Source organism: Mastigoproctus giganteus, chromosome 13, assembly GCF_048544385.1.
Source record: "Mastigoproctus giganteus isolate SK-2022 chromosome 13, ASM4854438v1, whole genome shotgun sequence".
NCBI lineage: Eukaryota > Metazoa > Arthropoda > Arachnida > Uropygi > Thelyphonidae > Mastigoproctus > Mastigoproctus giganteus.
Genome location: NC_143587.1, coordinates 22,608,072 through 22,625,683, shown reverse-complemented (window position 1 = coordinate 22,625,683; position 17,612 = coordinate 22,608,072). Strand labels below are relative to the sequence as shown.

Below are 17,612 nucleotides of genomic sequence, written 5' to 3'. Positions count from 1 at the left end.
GAGAGGTGAAATTATAATGAATAAGGGTGAAATTTTCACTGTTATAAATAATTCCAGAACCAGGGACCATAAATTAAAATTATAGGGAAAGAGGTATAGCCTGGATTGCAGGAAGTTTTCTTTTAGCAAACAAGTTATTAATTATTGGAATAAGTTACCTCCAGTGGGTGAGGCTGACAGCTTTGGGAAATTCATAGATCAGCTAGATAGACACCTACGTGTGGAAGGAATTGAACAGGCAGTTTATTTTATTATTATTTTTAGTTAATTATTATTTTTTAATTAATTAATTATTATTATTTTTAATTAATTAATTATTATTTTTTTTGGCTGGTGCAATAAAAGCCTAGGACTATCTGGGTACATAGTGTTCCTTATTTTTAATGCGGTACTACATTATAATTCTTGCTTAGGAGAAGCTGATTATTTGTAGTGTAGCCCAATATGTAAGACCAATGACATAAAAAAAACATTTGTCTTTTGGGGTGCAAACTTTTGTTACTAGCTGACTTAAAAAGAATTATGTAAATACTGTACTAGAATTTTTAGTAGTAAAGGATTTAACTATGTATGTGTATTGTAGTTAGTAAAGAAGGCACACAGGGGCAGGGCTATTTTTGCAGGTGCAGGATATCCTGCAAAGGGAATTTGCAGGATATGATGTACCTGGGCCTTGACATGGAAAGGGGGCCACAAACACTTCTTAAATGGTAATAATATAGTTTGAACATATGAAACTGGTAAGATTATTACTAAATATAATAGCACTCTTATACCACATGAAATTAATAATATAGTTTGAACATATGAAACTGGCAAGATTATTACTAAATATAATAGCACTCTTATACCACATGAAATTAATAATATAGTTTATTAAGCTATTTGCGTAAACACTATACATTAAGGTAATGTTTCAGGTATCTTACCGATACCTATCATCAGACCATGCTGCTGACAGACTCCTCTTGCCGATGCTCCCAGAAACCTGATGTGCATACCTTTTTTTAGGTTTCTAGGAGCATTGGCAAGGGCAGTCTGTCAGCAGCATGGTCTGATGATGGGTATCGGTAAGATACCTTAATGTACTTAATAAACTATATTATTTCACGTGGTATAAGAGTGGTATTATATTTAGTAATAATCTTAATGGAAAACAACCCCATAATGTCCTTCCCTAACTATATGAAACTGGCCCCCAAAAGCGACTGTGTACCTGGGCCCCCAAAAGCGACTGTATGTTCCGTGCAGAAAGGATAAACAAAGGGGAAAGGAATTTACTACAATTCTGTCTTTATTTCTAAACTCCAGGGTAATTACTATGTAAAAAGCAAAACAAACATTTTTATTTCACCTAAATTTGATAGCAGTTTTAAAAAAAAAAAACAACTAAATGTCATATAATTTTGACTGCTTGATATCGATGGTTTGACTGTAGACGATCCTGCTCAGATAGCTGACAAACGAAAACGAGTATTTTGCATCTACATTAGCACATGAGGAATTCTGTAGGGAAGTAGAGAACAGAAACGTATTAAACTCTAACAAGGAGCTAAATGTTTTGTAATAACTGAGAGTAAAGTGGAGGAGAAATTGCTGAAATTAAACACAAAAAAGGCACCTGGGGTGGATGGGATATATCCAGTAATATTAAAGGAGGTGGCAAAGGAAGTAAGCAAACCCTTATCCACAATTATGAGCGCTTCACTGGACTCAGGGAAGGACCCCCCGAACTGGAGATATGCAAATGTATCTCCAATTCACAAAGGGGGATGAAGGGGTGACACAAGTAATTACAGACCTGTTAGTTTAATTTCTCTTCTGGGGAAAATAATGGAGTCACTGGTTAAAGAAGCATTGCAGGATCATCTAGACAAGACTACAGTATTAATTCAGACACAGCATGGGTTTGTTAAGGGGAAGTCTTGTCTGGCCAATTCGACTGGATACTATGATGTGGTTACAAAGGAACTGGATGCAAAAAATAATTTGGATATTGTGTACCTGGATTTCAGGAAAGCTTTTGATACTGTTGCACATGGAAGACTACTGTACAAATTGGAGCAGTATGACATTAAGGACAAGTTGCTACAATGAATAACAGGATGGTTGAGTGGGAGAAGAGAAGACAGAGTGGTAATCAATGGACACTACTCTTCGTGGACTAATGTTATTAGTGGAGTCCCACAGGGTTCGGTCCATTGTTGTTTTCTGTATTTATCAATGATATTGATGAAAGTAGGCTTAATGTCAGTTTGCAGATGATACAAAGGTTGGCAGGGTTGTTAATAACAGTATGCTACTGCAACAGGATCTAGAAAAGTTGGGAAGATGGGATGAAAAGTGGCAACTGAAGTTTAACACTGACAAATGCAAAGTACTGCATATGGGTAGCAGTAACCCAAGAGAAATGTACCAATTGTATGGTGTTACACTCAGGGTAATCGAGAATGAAAGAGACCTGGGGATAATTGTGCAGTCAGATATGAAGCTTTCTGAACAGTGCAGGTCATGGAGTCTTGTCAGTGATATACAGGAATTTTTCCCCTCACCAGTCTTGTTGTCATTCTCTCGAGTAGAGAGAAGGGCAACAAGACTGGTGAGGGGAACAAAGGGATGCTCTTATGAAGATAGGCTTAAGTTCTGCAAATTGCAGCATCTGGAGACTAGGAATATGCGAGGTGATCTGATTGAGGTGTATAAGGCCTTGAATGGATTGAGCAGGCTCAATGCTGATGGGATTCTTCCTCTTGTTCAGAGTAAAAACCTGAGAACCTGAGATGGCATAAATTTAAATTGAGGAAAGACAGTTGTCAAATAGATGTGTGGAAATTTGCCTTTAGCCAGCTGGTAGTTGATTGCTGGAACAAACTTCCATCTGTCGTGGAAGTTGATAGCTTAAATAAATAACTTCATAACTGCAGGCAGATATGATGTTTTTCTGAACAGTGCAGACGGTCTGCAAGAGTAGCTCATGGTGTGTTGTCAATGATATACAGGAATTTTTCTAGCAGGGATAAGGAGGTGATTATTCCCTTGTATAAGGCAATGGTCAGGCCACACCTTGAGTACTGTATACATGCCTGGAGGCCTCATTTTAAGAAGGATGTAGAGCTGTTGGAACGAGTACAGAGAAGGGCAACAAGATTAGTGAATGGAACAAAGGGTTGCTCTTATGAAGAAAGGCTTAAGTTTTGTAGATTGCAGTGTTTGGAGACTAGGCACCTGCGAGGTGATCTGATTGAGGTGCATAAAGCCTTGAATGGTTTGAGCATGCTCAATGCTGATGGGATTCTTCCTCTTGCTCAGAATAATCACCTGAGAGGTCATCAATTCAAATTGAGGAAGGACAGTTGTAGGATAGATGTGCGGAAGTTTGCCTTTAGTCAGTGGGTAGTTGATTGGTGGAACAGACTTCCATCTTTTGTTGTGGAAGTTGATAGCTTAAATAAATTTAAGGCTGAGCTGGACAGGTATTTGGAACGAATAGAGGGGTGAAATCAGAGTTTTTTTTTGGCTGATGCTGCATAAGCTTGCTTTCTTGCATTGTGTGCCTCCACTAATGCTAATGCCAACTGGCAAGACTCTTCTCTTCTCAAATGCTAAATTCAAGGAAGTGAGTAAATGTTTGGAGTGAATGGATGGGTGAAATGGGAAGGTTTTTTTGGCTGATGCTGTATAAGCTTGCTTTCTTGTATCATATACCTCTACTAATGCTAATGCTAATTTCATGGTTAATAGTGCCCTTTTCTGTTCTTAATTAATCTTGTTGCTCTTCTCTGCATCTATTCTAAGAGCACCACATCCTTCCTAAAATGAGGCTTCCTGATCTGTAAGCAGTAATCCAGATGCAGCCTAACCATTATCTTGTACAATGGTATAATCATCTTTGTCCCAGCCATTACTTGTATATCATTGGCAGAACACCATGAGCTGTTCTAGCAGTCTGTCTGCACCACTCAGGGAACTTAATACCAGACTGTATAGTTACTGCTAGGTTTCTTTTGTTCTTCACAAGCTTACTGTAACTTGCACTTGCATGCTTACTTAAAGGCACACCTACAAATAAATCTAATAAAAAAAATAAATAAATAAAGAGTCGTAGAAATTAAAATACAAAATTGTTCCACTAGATAAGAAATAAATAAAATTTTTAACACTTTCACTGGGTGACTGTCCTAGAGTATAAAAAGAAACTTCTTGCATAAAACACAGGTTAATTTTTTTTCCCATAATCTATGTGATATGACAATAGTTAAGTGGAAATTCTAAACCTACCTCTCCATGCTCTTTAAAAGTGATTGGATACCAACACATATGTTCCATATTATAATGGAAAAACTACCATACCACCAAATTTTCCCCAAGAGCAAATATAGACTGCCCCTATAGCAAATATAGTCTCTTCATTGGAGAAGAGAAAGTGTTACCCATATTGCCATTGCAATATAGGTGACAAATTCAGAAATGGCATGAATTGCTAAATATTTTATATCAACCATTGCACAAGAATGCAATCTCCTAAACCAGCAGGAGTTATTGAAGTCAAATTTTTATTGAAATGATACAAAATTAGTGTAAATCCTTTAAAGTACTATAATGTATTACTATTTTTATATAGGTATAGTACAATGACTTTGTACCTGATTACGCCAATTGGGTAGTATAACAGATGTTTCAGGACCACAAGCTATGACACCCTCTAATCTACAAGCTCTCCCTTGATAAAAATTATAAGTATTTTTTAGCATTCTTTAGAGATAAGCTTGAAAAATTATTATATGGTTTTCTAAAAATATTAAAGTGAATTTGAATAAAAGTGCAGATATGCCAAATTTATTCAAATATTTTTTTTTTCTAGTGATCCTATAGTTACTTTAAGACCAAAAGTAGTAGTTCAAATTGTGATTATCTATAATATATATATTTTTGGTTTTTATTGCATTCTATTCTCACTCATTAAAGGCAGGGGCATTCCTAGGGTAAATTTTAAAGAGGGGGTGCCAACTGAAATTTGGCACCCCCCCCCCCTTTAAAATTTTCTTCATATGTGTATGTAAGTTTCAGGTTTTCATGCACCCCTTGAACATTGGCACCAAGGTATAGTGTGCCCCTTGCACCCTTGGGACAGCCCACCCCTGATTAAAGGTTTTATATTAAAAGAAAAACTTTTACCATATCATATAATGTGGAAATCAATTACTAGATGGAAAATTTGAGCCTAAACCAGGGAAAAAAAAAAAAATGCTAAAAATGCCAAATGCTAAAAAAAATGCCACTAACTTCATCTATTCATCATCAAAAAATAATGAAATCTGTTACCAAATTATATTTTCTAGAAATGTTTTCTAGATTATCAGTTAAATTCCAATTACAAATACTGATCTCTTGATGTGTTTTTCTTATTTACCATTTCCCTCAGAAATCCATACTCCAAAATTTAGAAAAATCTCACTGAAATATGTTACACAGTTTGTTCAGAATGTGGAAAGACAGCTCTCTCAAATAATAGTAAAATGCAGTATTACAATTAGGCAGGAATGCCATTTTGGTTAATAAGTTTAATTTTTATAAATTACAGTATAAAGATTTTTGGATCGGTAAACTTCCAAAAAAAGTTTAACAAAACATTAAGACGGTTATTGTCAATTACAAGTTCAAGCACATTCTGAATTAATTGTGAACCCTGCATCAGAATCAATGAGCACTGGTGTCTAAATGTTTGCATATGCTATATAAACTTTTACTAATAATATATTGTAATCTTGCTTTTGCTGCTATATAATAGCATTCTGTTTTAATATTTTCAAATTTGAGCACTGATAAAAAGTATTATCAGTGGCATCAAAGAATTTAAATTATTGAAAATGAATTTACCCAGAATAAGTTTGTGGCGACTTATCATTTTGAAATCACCGACTACTTCCTGAGTTTATTCTTAAACACATAAGCCATTTTTCCAATAAAAAGTAATCTCACTAATAATCATGATGATTAAAACTGATATTAAATTGCTATATAAAAGAATAATAAGTAGCATATAACTGGGGAAGGATGGTTGCAGGTTGGATAGGCAGATATTTCCCTTCAGTCAGGGTGGGGGGGGGTTGATTGTTGGCACAAACTCCCATCTGATGATGATTCTGTAAAAGCTTGCTTTCTTGCATACTACTAATAATAATCTCAGTGTATCAAGCAGAAAGATTCGAACATTCCCGTTTGAGAAAAGATTTGGTAATTCATATAGTTTGAGAACAGTTTGAGGCTATTTGTATAATACTGGCTACTATGCTTACATATGTTTTTCCTAGACTGGTAGTGATCATATCAAAACTATTATTCCCCTTTACAGCAAATTTAGGATGCTAAATGTTTTAACAAAGTGAGAAAGAGGATTAATTAAATCTTAGCAGATGGAATACAAGATTAATAAAAAAATAAAAGTAAATAAATAAGAGCAAGCGAGCTGAATGCTTTACTACGAGATGACTGCAATGTCAAGTAACTATTTGCCACACTCTTAGATACCTAAAAAGTTAAGAACATTTTAAATATATATTAAATTTATTATATCAAAAGTATAGTATACAATATTATTTTCATTTATGTATACGCATGTCAAACAGTTATAAACAAGTTATTAATATACACATACGTGCCGTCGTTTTGATCGCCATTTTTAAATCGTATGCGGAACTTTGGTAACCTAGCAACCGTAGTTATTGGTTAGAAATTTAATTTAGTTGATAAAAAATATAAATTAGCAACCGTTCAACATTAAAGTAGTTTTTATTAATAATGCATGTAACCATTTTTGCTTTAATTAAAAAATAAACTAATCCCAAATAAAATGATGTCATGAACGGGGGATACCACTGTAACCTAACGGCTGTTGCACTGTGGTTGTCGTGTCTGCGATATAGGAAACACTGAATGTAAGTAAAATAGTTCTTCATATAATGAGCTGTAAAATAGCGAATATATAATCTATATAATCTAGAATCTATTAGAAGAGTATATTTTTTTATTCAATATTTGCTTAGAGTGCACTGTTTTATATTTTACTTTGTGGATTTTCTTTTGCTCCATCAATGGCGGATGTTGACATCGTTTGACAGCTGTTATAAGGTTAATTTTCGAGGGTGGAAATTCGGTGGCTAATTGCGTCGGAGAAGTTTGTGCTTGGAAATATAATTTCTGCATATTTGGGCTACCCACTTTTGCTACAGTGCTTTTGGTGAGCATGATATTTTCATTATGTTGTTTACTAGTTATCAGTGCTCTCTTACTGAGTGGTGAATGTTCTAAACAAATTTGTTTGTCCTTATTTTAAGAGCCGTGAAGCCTGGTACCAAGTAGGCCTAACTGAACCTTTACGGATTTTAAGCCTAAGATGATGCTTGAAGTGATGAGTAAGTGATAATGACTTCTCAGCTGGTACTGAGAACAAGGGGTGTGTCTTCGTTTTATCATTTTATTTTGTTACAGTTAAAAATACGGAGCATCAAAATAAAAAATAAATGGCTATGTCGCCTTTTTAGCACAGTAGCTATACATTATACTACTAGGAATACAAGTTTCGTACTTTCAAGGAAATTAATATCTGTACCAGTGAATATGCGAACCAGTCTCATACCGTTACAAGAATTCATGTTCGCTCTATAGGAAGTTCTTTAAACACCTTATAGTAATATGGGATTGCTTGGCTTGGTGACGAAATTTGAACTTTTATGAAATACTCGACCGCCCTTTTTTTTTTTTTTTTTTTAATTACCAAAAATATTAGTGAATCGAGGATGGTATAATTCGCTTTTTCATAATTTCACCAGATGCAGTTTATCGTTAGTAATATATACGGTTCAGCTTGATTTAATCACTTAATGTAAATCGTTAAGCAGGAACAGGTTTTTAAGCAATAGTTAGTCGCATATCGTATACTAGAATTTGTTCTCATTTGTGAGGGTCTGATTAATTATTTAAATCTAGATTTTTCTAGACAGATTGTTGGCGTATTTGATGCCATTAAATCAAATTAATTTCATTAATATATAAAGTATAAAATATGATGTGGTTAAATACCACAAACCATGTGGCTAAAGGAAATGTATAACCTGTCACCAGTTCTGCTAAAACTCATAGTCAAGTAGGCATTATTTTAATTGCTTTTCAAAAAGTGAACATTGTTGGAAGTGTAAAAGCTGAAAAAAAATTTCCCAACTCGAATGACAACTTCTTTGCAGGTGGGAGGACTTAAAAAAAAAAAAAAAAAAAAAATCACAGTTCAGTTTATGAGCAGTTTCTTATGACTGCTGATACAGTTATCTGTCAATGTTTGTGATGCAAAAATAAAAGTAGCTATTTTAAGTAAAGGTCTTCCATTGCATTATCATGGAAATTTACAATATGAATAATGTGGCTAAAAAGGCCCAACTGCTTGTTGGAAGTTTGGAAATATTTGGAGTATTATTGCATATGCAATAATAGGTGTATTTTATTAACCTACCTTGGATACCTGAATAGAACTGATTCTATTTCATAATGGTCATTTTTGAGCTATATAATAATCTTTATGTACCAAAACTAATAAATTTTTAGTACTTATCAGTTATCATTGGTATTTACAGGAAGAAAGAAAAGCTCCTTTCTGGTCAGCTGGTATTTGCTAAGCTTTCAAAAATACGGTAAAATCCTATCGTCAATTTTTTTTTTACTACTGCAAAACTACTTTTAGAACCTGGTGAACTTTGCATATTATTAAGGCTTTCTTATTTGAATGAAATATTTTTTGGCAAAAAATAATTACAAAAAAATGATTTCAAAGTTAAGCTATACCTAAATGTACTGATTTAAATAAACTGCTGTACTGTTGAAAATTTTTTTTTGGAAAATCATGAACAGAGCAGTAGCCCAAATTGTAAATACAGTCATAGGTCTTTGCTTTAGGGAAAATGTGCCCTCCCCTACAGCATGCAGCCAGTGCAGTGTTTCATATCAAATGGTGTGATTTCAAATTTCAGTACCTGTAGTTTTTTTTCTTTATTTTATACAGTGAATTGAAAAAAAAAAAATTCTCAAATTGAAGAAAACATACAAAAAAAAAGGAAATTAAGATCAGTAATGAAACAGGCCTTGTGTTTTCATGATTTTAAGCTCTTCTGTTTCCTTTCATATGAGACTTCACATGGTCAACAGAAAAGTATCAATTGGTGCAACCTACATTTTCAACTGTACTAAAAGTTGAATTCTTATATTAATGTAAATACAACTTACTGTATCTGTTGTACTGTATTTCTGAATGTGTGGTATTTCTTCAGTGATAAAAACTGCAGCCCTTATCAACCCACTGCAGGATGAAAGCCTCCTCAAAAATTCATGCTGAGGGAAATGGACCATAATCTGCCACGCTTGTCCAGTGTGGGTTGACAGATCCGACCGTATTTAGCAGTCAGAGGCTTGAACCCCGGTCTACTCAAAGAGCGTATGCTACTGCACTCCCGCTCCTGACCACTCGGCTACGGAAGCCGAGTGGGCTGTATATTTCATACAGAGTATCTTCAGTGATACTCTGTATGAAATATTACTACTTTTGTAGTATACATATTTAGTCATTTCATTTATTATTGATTTTAAAGTTGATATTTTAAAACAAAGCAGAAATTACTATTTATAATATGTAGCAGTAGTAATTTCGAAGTGCAGCAGAATTTATTTGAACAGTTAATGGTTCTATTGAAATAATTTTCAGTGATATTCATTAAAACAAATTTTGGTACAAAAAATGATTTTTGCACTCCCCTTGAAGTTTGTTGTAATGAGATTTTACTATATCTGAATAATTCACTCGGATAGACCGTAGTACTGCACTGCTACCTGGGTAATGATTAAGCACAAGTCTGCACATGTCAAGATTTTTTAATTATGTTTTGTTTTATGTTCTGAGGCAGCCAAGGGAATTTTTCTGAACAAAAAAAAAAAAAAAAATTCTGTTTATGTGTGCCAATGTATAAACAACAGACTTGTAAACTCTGACCACATAGGTCTGAAACCTGGCATTGCCCATGTTATATATGGGAGGCAAGAGCAATGATTGTTGGGTTATTTAGGTCCTTGAGGTTGTCACAGACATTCTCTCAGATATGCCTGCCTGGAAGTTGATAGCCTAAATAAATTTATGGCTGAGCTGGACAGGTATTTCGAACGAACGGAGGGGTGAAGTGGAAGGTTTTTGGTTTTTTTTCTGGCCGATGCTGCATAATCTTGCTTTCTTGCATTGTATGCCTGTACTAATGCTAATGCCAAATATTGGCTTAAGTTTCTCAAAGTTACTTCGAAATGTTCACATTTTTGAACTTCGACTTGCAATAATTATTGGGCAAAACTCTCTTAAAATACAAGTACTAGTCACCTTCAAATATTAACGAGAACACACATCAATTAAAATACTGTAACAGACACATTAAGGTGAAGTACAGGTGGGTGTACATTGAATTAAAATCAAAAAATAAATGGTAAATTTTATCATTCAAAGTATAAAACAAATTCTTGTGCTCAGAACAAAAGCTTTAAGTGTACTAAATTTCAGGCTTCTATCCATTGGGATCTTGGACTCCATATCATGTTAATCAGTGACCATGGAATACATATTACGCAAGGAAGTGCATGATCTTCAAAGTTTTTTTTTTTTTTTTTTTACTGTAAGTGGAAAGACATTAAAATGAGAACTGGTTTCTAATGGGAAGAAATCTGCTCTTTCCAATGGTACTAAAAAAAAAAAAATTATAGGTGACTCCTTTAGAGATATTTGACCATAAGCATAGGTCATATAGTGTTTCAAATTTTGGCCATGGGCAAATACCTTAAGGGAAAAAACTTTTGGACTGATACTTGTGCAATATTGTGGCAGGGAGATTGTTAATAAACTGGTCACACAGCAGGTTAGTAGAGGTTTTTGTTTTAAAGTTATGGATTGCCAAAGTATGGGTCAGATTTGTCACGGTAATTTTCATGGCCACTTTCAGACCTAATTTTTAAAAATATATTGATTTGTGAGCTATCCAATAGAATTAATGTTCAGGAAGAAAAGTTGAACAGAAAGGTCCTAGCACCTGACCTGTATTATATATGAAGCTGAAATTTTCCAGAAGTTCATAGGACATCTATGGAAGGCCACACCAAGTTTGGACAAAATTGAAGATGGCAGAGTAGGGGACCCTTGGTCACTTAACATGGAATGATCTTTATGCAGTACTGTATTTTCATTTTGATATATTGGGTATTACAAGAAATTGGTCCTTGAGGTTGTCACAGACATTCTCTCAGATATGCCAGACAAGCTGCACTTGCTACCTGGCAGTCTAAAATGCTGATGGAACTGATATTTGGGTGACACTCAAGTCAAGTGGACCCAATTTTGGCGAAGTCCGGATGCTCTGTGACAACCAAATCCTCTGCTTGCACCTTCACGATGGTGGGACTGTTAGTAATCCTGGTTATAACCTCCATGCATAAGCTCGTGGTGGGTGACCACCCAGGTGTGAACCAACGTAAGCAGGGGTCGAGGTGTAGTGTCCACACCATATGGATGAATGCCACCCCTCTGTGTTACCAGGCAGTACTGGGTGGTAGATGACTCTCATCAACCGGTGCAATACCACAACTTTGCTTATTGGAGGCTTGAAGTGGTGGAACCCATGTTTAGTCTCCAGAGCTAAGTTCCGGTCAACCCCCCCCCCCCCATGCAGTATGATTGATGACTTTTGAGGTTATGATAAACATCGTGATGAGATCCAATCTTCCTTACATTTCGAGGGTACAGCTTTAAAACGGTGTTCACAGGCCGGCTGCTAGTTAGTACACCGGACAGAACCTATTGGTAACTCTCTAGGAGGCTTCTGGATCAGCTAGTGTATAGCTACCTCTACTCTGCCAGATAGTGACTGGAGGGAGTCAGAGTAGTGTGTATGCGGGGGGGGGGAGCATTGTAGAGGCCACGTTATGTCAAGGATCTGGGTATATTCTTACCATGTGTAGGCCATATCCAAAAATTTCATTACTTCGTATAGCATGCCCCACCCACTTTTTCTTACTATTGAATACACCATGAATTGTCAAGCTAATAGAGTAAGCTTATCTGCGAAAAGATCTAAACCTCCCAAACACTTCCTGATTCATTTCACAAATATATGTGGTCTCAATTCTAATATCAACGATATCCATTTTCACTTGCAGTCTGCCAAACACCATGTACTTTTTCTGACAGAATCTCAGTTATCGGTTGATTCAACTACTGCTCATCTCAGATGCCCAAATTATTCACTGTATGATTCCTTTCCCCTCAAAGATGTACTGGTGCATATGTCCGTTCCGATATTTCCTGTCAGAGACTTGGTAATTTGGAATCTTCTCTTTTCGACCTTCTCCGACTTAAAATATCTCTACCCCATTGTATAAAATTCATCTGTTGTCTCTACCGTTCTCCCAACTCCACTAATCACTTGGAGCTCCTTGACTTTCTCCAGTCCATCTTTCCTAATAGTGAGGTAATTTTCCTTGGTGATTTTAATGTTCACAACTCTAGCTGGCTTCTGTTTTCTAGTCACACCGACCTGGCTGGTCAAAATTCTGAGGCATTTGCAATTACCTTGCACAGATTGTTCATTTACCTACAAGAATACCGGACAATCCTAACTATACAGCCAACACATTTGATCTTTTTCTCATAAACAACCCTTATAAGTATACGGTCAAAGTGAGAAGTCCTTTAGGCACCTCAGATCACAACATGGTGATTGTCTCTTCTCCAGTGGAGCCTTTATCTCATGGCTATTCCCAACCTGGGAATAGCCATGGGAGTGGATGGGATCTATCCAGTTATATTAAAGGAGGCAAAGCAACTAAGCAAACCCTTATCCATATTATGAGAGAATCCTTGGACTCAGGGGAGGTTCCCACGGACTGGAGATGTGCAAATGTATCCCCAGTTCATAAAGGGGGATCGAAGGGTGACAGGAGTAATTACAGACCAGTTAGTTTAACCTGTTCTGGGTAAAATAATGGAGTCACTGGTTAAAGATGCATTGCAGGATCATCTAGACAAGACTGCAGCAATAATTCAGACACATCATGGATTTGTTAAGGGAAAGTCTTGTCTGACAAATTTGATTGGTTATTATGATGTGGTTACAAAGGAACTGGATGCAAAAAATAATTTTGATATCATATATTTGGATTTCAGGAAAGCTTTTAACACTGTTGTGCATGGAAGATTATTGTACAAATTGGAGTAGAATGGTATTAAGGGTAAGTTGCTACAATGGATAAAAGGATGGTTAAGTGGGAGAAGACAGAGGGTGGTAATCAATGGGTGCTGCTCTTCGTGGACTAATGTTATTAGTGGAATCCCACAGGGCTCGGTGTTGGGTCCACTGTTTTGTATATTTATCAATGATATCGATGAAGGTATATCAGGCTTAATGTCGAAGTTTGCAGATGATACAAAGGTTGGCAGGATTGTTAATGACAGTAATGGCAGTGTGCTACTGCAACAGGATCTAGATAATTTGAGCAGATGGGCTAAGAAGTGGCAACTGAAGTTTAACCTTGACAAATGCAAAGTACTACATATGGGTAGAAGTAACCCCAGAGAAACGTACCAACTGTGTGGTACTACACTTAAGGTGGTAGAAAATGAAAAAGACGGGAGTAATTGTGCAGTCAGATATGAAGTTTTCTGAGCAATGCAGACAGGCTGCCACGGCAGGTCATGGGGTTTTGTCAATGATATATAGGAATTTTGCTAGCGGGGAAAAGAAGGTGATTGTCCCACTGTATAAGGCAATGGTCAGGCCACGCCTTGAGTACTGCGTACAGATCTGGAGGCCTCATTTTAGGAAGGATGTAGATTGGTTGAGCATGTACAGAGAAGGGCAACAAGATTGGTGAGAGGAATGAAGGGATCCTCTTACCAAGAGAGGCTTAAGTTCTGCAAATTGCAGTGGCTGGAGACTAGGCACCTGTGCGGTGATCTGATTGAGGTGTATAAGGGCTTGAATGATTTGAGCACGCTGAATTCTGATGGGATCCTTCCACTTGTTCAGATTACGAACCTAAGGGGGCATAAATTCAAATTAAGAAAGGACAGATGTAGAATAGATGTGCGGAAATTTTGTTTTTAGCCAGCGGGTGGTTAATTGCTGGAACAAACTTCCATCTGTCGTTGTGGAAGTTTATAGGTTGAATAAATTTAAGCAGCAACTGGACAGGCATTTGGAGTGGATGGTATGATGATATATTTTTTTTTATTTTGGCTGATGCATAAGCTTATACATTTGCTTTCTTGCATCACATGCCACTACTACCACCTCGTATTGTTTGGCATTACAAGAATGCAAAATGGGATGACCTGCGAGATTTCTTTTCTTTTCCCTGGTCGGATTACTGTTTCAAAACTTCTGATGTCAACATTTGCTCAGATCGTGTCAATGAAATTATTCTTGCAGGAATGGAATCCTTTATCCCACACTCCACTTGAAAATCATGTCATTTATCTAAACCTTGATTTTCCAATAAATGTGCTAGGGCTGTTCAAGATAAGAACGTTGCATATCGTAATTGGCTTGTTTCTAATTCTTCTGTGTCATTTTCTGCCTACACCAAAGCTTACAACAATTGTAAAGCAGTTATTAATCAGTCCAAACTAGAGTTTGAACAGGCTAAGGATAGAAAACTTGCTTCTTGCCCTAATGGTAGCTGAGCATTCTGTTCTCTTGCCAAAGCTATTGCCCATCTCTGCTCCCACCTCTGTCCCAATTAGGTGGTTTGGTTGTCACTTCAGCCAAGGATAAAGCTGACCTGCTAGCATCCTATTTTTCTTCCAACTCATGTATTAATTATCTTGGTAAAACACCTTCCACCATTCCCAACATGCTCTATTCAATGCCTCCTATGGTCTTCCGTCAAAAGGATATCAGAAGGATTCTGATGATAAGAAAGCTCCAGGTCCCAATGGTATTTCTCCACTTCTCAAAACCTGTGCTCCTGAACTTACTCCTGTTCTTTGCTGCTTTTTTTCACTTTCTTATTCCAAAGGTGTTTTTCCTTTTGCTTGGAAATTTGCTTATATCCTGCCAGTTCCTGAAAAGGGTGAAAAATCCCTCCCATTCAATTATCGTCTCATTGCAATTACTTCTACTCTTTCTAAAGTAATGGAGAAATCAATTAATCGCAACTCTTAAACTACCTAGAAACCTTCCATCTGATCAACAATTGCCAGTATGGATTCCGTCAGTGTCGATCCACTGGTTATATTCTGGCTTATGTTACCCATTTATGGGCTAATTCAATGGAAAAGCTCGGTGAAACACAAGCAGTTGCTCTTGACATCTCAAAGGCTTTTGATTGTGTTTGGCATAAAGGTCTTCTAAACAAGCTTCAATCTTATTGTTGCCAACTGTTTTTTGTAATTGGTTATAGAGTTCTCTCTGATCACTCACTGAGGGTGATGGTAGATGGCTCTCTGTCTTCTAACTTCTCCACTAATGCCAGTGTCCCCCAAGGTTCAGTTCTTTCTCCCACTTTTTTCCTCTTGTATATTAATGACCTTCTTTCATTGACTGGAAATCCTATCCATAGTTTTGCCGATGATAGCACATTGCTTTCCATTTTGAGAAACTTTACCCTGCTCAATCAGCTTCACCTTTTCGAAAATCTGCTACCAATTCCTTAAGTTTCGATCTCCAGGGAATTCTCCAGTGGAGCAAAGACAACTTAGTTGATTTCAATCCTTCTAAAACTCAGTCTTGTCTTATGTCTCGCAAAAAGGATTCTTCCACTCCTATGCTTATCTTTGGTGACACTCCAGTTTCTAAGCAAAATGATATATCTCTTTTGGGGATTACGCTGGCTTCTCTCTTGGCACAAACACATTACAAATATTGCTTCCTCTGCATCTAAAAAACTTGGTTTTCTCTTTCGCTCTCGGCATTACTTTTCTTCCAAACAGCTGTTCACTCTGTACAAATTGCAAGTCCGCCCTACCATGGAATATTGTTCTCACATCTGGGGTGGTGCCCCCAAAACCTCGCTCAGGCTTCTTGATTCCGTTCAGAAGAGGGCAGTTAGGTTAATTAATGATTCATCTCTAACAGAGTCTCTCCACTCGCTGTCTCATAGACGTACTGTTTCTGCTGTATGCCTCTTCTACAGATATTTCCATGGCCACAGTTCTTCTGAATTGGCATTCTGAAGAACAGTGCCCGTGGAAATCATTCTTCGGAATAATTCCTGCTCTCTCTTTCAAAACAGTCCGAACCCATGCAGCCAACATCCATCTACTGTCCAACTTAACTCACAGAACCAACTTTTCATCTTTCTCGTTTATTCATTCAACTGCCGTTTTCTGGAACAACCTTCTTTCATACTTATTTCCTGAAAATTACAGTCTACAGAAGTTCAAGTCCAATGTCAACAAATATCTTCTTTCGTCTTTTCAACCTTCCACTCAAGCACGGTACTAAGTACTATAGGTTCTAATACCTCTTGTGTTTGGGGTTTACATGAAAAAAAAAAAAAAAAATCAATTTCATATGTTTACCAGACACCAGATGAGCAAAAGCATCTTTGTTCTGCTCAATTCCCATTCCCATGCAATGTATGCAAGATGTCAGTGAAAGCTGTCTATTGTTATAGAGCTTTGGTTTTGCTGGCTAAATGGAAACAGCCGATAAAAAGACATTCACATTGTATCTGTGTTTCAGTTTGCAGAATGAATGACTTTAAATTGTAAAAAATACAAAAACTTTCATTACTCTTATTTTTGTTATTGAATTTCAGCATATCTTTAATAGAACAGTTTTCAATTCAATAAAAAAAATTATAATTGATACCAAGCATGTCATCTTGCAGATGCTACAAGTGTGAATGTCTTCTATTCAGGAGCATGGGTAACCAAGGGTTATGTCACTTAAAACTATTTCTTTACTACTTATTGCAATATTTATTAAGCAAAACTTCTAGATTATTCTTAAAAAAAAAAAAAAAAAAATTCCTGAATTTATGAGCAATTTTATTTTATTTGAAGTCTTTCTCAACCCAGGTATACTCAAAATAATTACGTATTGAAATGATGATAATAATAGATAGTGAAATTTGGCAGAATATAGCACAAGTTCTATGATTTTTTCCATGTTTATCAACCTGCACAACTTGCAAATTAGCTGTGATCACTCACATAGATGCATAGCCATAACACAGGATAAGAAAAGTATGAGCTAGCATACAATATGAAGAATGGCACCCAGTCAACAGCCATAAAAGACACTTTACCATGTACTAAGTTTCCTGGATTTTGCAATTTTTTTTTTTCATTATAATTGAATTATTTTATTGTGGTTTCTATACATACTGTTGGATGTGAAGTATGTTATTAAATATTCAAATTGTTGATAAATGTTTTATTTTCTTCATTAAAAATAAAATAATCATGTTATTACTTACCATAGAACTAGTAATGACATGATTATTTTATTTTTTTTATTAATTATTTGGTTATTTAGTAAATGCTTGGTTATGCATGAATTGCTAATTTGAATTTTTAATAAATGGCACCACTGTTG

General features: G+C 36.0%; 1 protein-coding gene across 2 annotated transcripts in view; it reads left to right on the top strand.

Moving 5' to 3' along the window:
* Window positions 1-6,875: 6,875 nt before the first annotated feature.
* Rab5 (RAS oncogene family member Rab5) overlaps window positions 6,876-17,612 on the top strand; it is a 124,945-nt gene continuing 114,208 nt past the window's right edge. Inside the window, exon 1 of one of the 2 annotated variants that reach the window (XM_090388100.1) lies at window positions 6,876-6,935. The gene's annotated coding sequence lies outside the window, so the exon portion shown is untranslated. Of the gene's footprint in view, window positions 6,936-7,118; window positions 7,238-17,612 lie in introns of those variants that run through there. The other variant, XM_090388099.1, reaches the window with a different exon arrangement.